The sequence below is a fragment of the Stenella coeruleoalba genome, assembly GCF_951394435.1.
Source record: "Stenella coeruleoalba genome assembly, chromosome: 1".
In the NCBI taxonomy this organism is placed as follows: Eukaryota; Metazoa; Chordata; class Mammalia; order Artiodactyla; family Delphinidae; genus Stenella; species Stenella coeruleoalba.
Genome location: NC_137169.1, coordinates 50,496,202 through 50,500,179, shown reverse-complemented (window position 1 = coordinate 50,500,179; position 3,978 = coordinate 50,496,202).

Sequence of the window (3,978 nt, the reverse complement as noted above, 5' to 3'; positions counted from 1 at the left end):
TAAGAGTTTTATAGTATCCAGGCTTACATTTAGGTCTTTACTCCATTTTTTTTCTTTTTCTTTTTTTGTTGCAGTATGGTTGATTTATAATGTGCCAATCTCTGCTGTGTGAGTCACAGCAGAGTGACTCAGTTATACACATATATACTTTTTTTAGGTCTTTAATCCATTTTGAGTTTATTTTTGTATATGGTGTTAGAGAATGTTCTAATTTCATTCTTTTACATGTAGCAGTCCAGTTTTCTCAGCACTACTTATTGAAGAGACTTTCTTTTCTCCATTGTATATTCTTGCCTCCTTTGTTGTAGATTAATTGACCATAAGTGTGTAGGTTTATTTCTGGGCCTTCTATCATGTTCCAATGATCTGTAAGTCTTCTTTGTGCCAGTACCATACTGTTTTGATTACTGTAGTTTTATACTGTAGCCTGAAGTCAGGGAACCTGATTCCTCCAGCTTCATTCTTCTTTCTGAAGATTTCTGTGGCTATTCAGGATGTTCTGTGTTTCCATAGGAATTTTAAGATCTGTTTGTTCTAGATCTGCAAAAAAATACCATTGGTAATTTGATAGGGGTTGCATGGAATCTATAGATGCAAATTTACCAAATTTATTGATGAACTCAAGTAAGTTTTTGGTAGCATTTTTAGGATTTTCTATGTATAGTATCATGTCATCTGCAAACAGCGACAGTTTTACTTCTTTTCCAATTTGGATTCTTTTTGTTTACTTTTCTTCTCTAATTGCCATGGCTAGGACTTCCAAAACTATGTTGAATAAAAGTGGTGAGAGTGGATACCCTTGTCTTGTTCCTGTTCTTAGAGGAGATGCTTTCATCTTTTCACTGTTGAGTATGATGTTAGCTATGTCATATATGACCTTTATTATGTTGAGGAAGGTTCCCTCTATGCCCACTTTCTGGAGAGTTTTTAATCATAAATCAGTGTTGAATTTTGTCAAAACCTTTTCTGTATCTATTGACAATCATATGGTTGTTATTTTTCAATTTGTTAATGTGGTGTATCACATGGATTGATTTGCAGATATTGAAAAATTCTTGCATCCCTGTGATAAATCCCAGTTGATTATGGTGTATGACCCTTTTAATGTACTGTTGGGTTCAGTTTGCTAGTATTTTGTTGAGGATTTTTGTGTCTATGTTCATCAGTGATATTGGCCTGTAATTTTCTTTTTATGTGATATCTTTGACTGGTGTTGTTACCAAGGTGATGGTGGCCTCATAGAATGCATTTGGGAGTGTTCCTCCCTCTGTAATTTTTTGGAATAGTTTTAGAAGGATAGATGTTAACTCTTCTCTAAATGTTTGGTAGAATTTACCTGTGAAGCCATCTGGTCCAGGACTTTGTTTTTTGGGAGTTTTAAAATAACAGTTTCAATTTCTCTGCTTGTGATTGGTCTGTTCATATTTTCTGTTTCTTCCTGGTTCAGTTTTGGGAGATTGTACCTTTCTAAGAATTTGTCTATTTCTTCTAGGTTGTCAATTTTATTGGCATATGTTTGCTTGTAGTAGTCTCTTATGATCCTTTGTACTTCTGTGGTATCTGTTATAACTTCTCCTTTTTCATTTCTAATTTTATTGATTTGAGCCCTCTTCCTTTTTTTCTTGATGAATCTGGCTAGAGGTTTATCAGTTTTGTTTATCTTTTCAAAGAACCAACTTTTAGTTTCATTAATCTCTTCTATTGTTTTCTTTGTCTCTCTTTCATTTATTTCTGCTCTGATCTTCATGATTTCTTTCTTTCTAGTAATTTTGGGTTTTTTTGTTATTTCTCTAGTTGATTTAGGTGTAAGGTTAGGTTGTTTATTTGGGATTTTTCTTGTTTCCTGAGGTAAGATTGTATTGCTACAAACTTTACTCTTAGAACTGGATTTGCTGCATCCCATAGCTTTTGGATTGTCATGTTTTCTTTTTCATTTGTCTCTTAGGTATTTTTTCTCTTTGGTTTCTTCAGTGATCCATTGGTTTTTTAATAGCATATTGTCTAACCTGCACATATTTGTGTTCTTTGCAGTATTATTCTTGTAGTTGATTTCTAATCTCATAGCATTGTGGTCAGAAAAGATGCTTGATATCATTTCAATGTTCTTAAATTTACCAAGACTTGCTTTGTGCCCCAAAATGTGATCTATCCTGGAGAATGTTCTGTGTGCACTTGAGAAGAATGTGCATTCTGATGCTTTTGGATGGAATGTCCTCTAAATTTCAATTAAGTTCATCTGGTCTTAAATGTCATTTAAGGCCTGTATTTCCTTACTGATTTTCTGTCTCGATCTGTCCATTGATGTAAGTGGGGTGTTAAAGTCCCCCAATATTATTGTGTTACTGTCGATTACTCCCTTTATGGCTGTTAGCACTTGCCTGATATAGTGAGGTCCTCCTGTGTTCTGGGCATATATATTTACAATTGTTATATCTTCTTCTTGGATTGATCCCTTGATCATTATATAGTGTCTTTCTTTGTTTCTTGTAGCAGACTTTATTTTAAAGTTTATTTTGTCTGATGTGAGTATTGCTACTCCAGCTTTCTTTTGATTTCCATTTGCATGGGATACCTTTTTCCATACCCTCACTTTCAGTCTGTACATTACCCTAAATCTGAAGTGAGTCTCTTATAGACAGCATATATATGGGTCCTGTTTCTGTATCCATTTAGCCAGTGTATGGCTTTTGGTTGGAACATTTAGTCTATTTACACTTAAGGTAATTATTGATATGTATATTCTTATTGCCATTCTGTTAATTGTTTTGGATTTGTTTTTGTAGGTCTTTTCTTCTTCCCTTCCTCTTTTGTTTTCTTCTCTTATGATTTGATGACTATCTTTAGTGTTGGCTTTGGATTTCTTTTTCTTTTTTGTGTGTATATTATTGTAGATTTTTGGTTTGCAGTTCCCATGAGATTTTAATATAGCAGTCTATATATATACAAGGTTGTTTTCAGTTTCTGGTCTCTTAATTTCAAATGCATTTCCTGTATCCTGCATTTGTACTCTCTTCTTCTCATCATTGCTGGTTTTGATATCATGTTTGTGTACAGATGATTTCCTAACTTTACTGTATGTTTGCCTTTACTGGTGAACTTCCCCATTTGTAACTTTCTTGTTTCTAGTTTTGGCCTTTCTTTTTCTGCCTAGAGAAGTTTCTTTAGCATTTGTTGTAAAACTGGCTTGGTGGTGCTAAATTCTCTTAGCTTTTGTTTGTCTGTAAAGTTTTTGATTTCTCTGTCAAATCTGAAAGAGAGCCCTGCTGGGTAGAGTATTCTTGGTTGTAGGATTTTCATTTTTATCACTTTAAATATATCATGCCCCTCTCTTCTGGCCTGCAGAGTTTCTGCTGAAAAATCAGCTGATAAGGTTATGGATATTCCCTTGTATGTAGTTTGTTGCTTTTCCCTTGTGGCTTTTAATATTTTCTCTTTGTCTTTAATTTTTGTCAGTTTGTGTCAATGTGACTCAGCATGTTCCTCCTTGGGTTTATCCTGTATGGGACTCTCTGAACTTCCTGGACTTGGGGGACTGTTTCTCTTCCCAGGTTAGGGAAGTTTTCAGCTATTATCTCTTCCAGTATTTTCTCAGACCCTTTCTCTCTCTCTTCTCCTTCTTGGACCCCTATAATGCAAATGTTGTTGTGTTTAATATTGTCCCAGAGGTCTCTTAAACTCATTTGAGAGACTCAAAGTTCTCTTAAACTCTGAAATGAGTTTAAGAGACCTCAGGTCCTCATTTCTTTTCATTCTTTTCTCTTTATTCTGTTCTGTGGCAGTGATTTCCACCATTCTGTTTTCCAGCTCACTTATGTGTTCTTCTGCCTCAGTTGTTCTGCTATCTATTCCTTGTAGTGTATTTCTCATTTCAGTTATTGTATCGTTAATCTATGTTTTGTTGTTGTTGTTCTTTATATCTTCTAGCTTTTTGTTAAACATTTATTGTATCATCTCAGTCTGTGCCTCCATTCTTTTCCC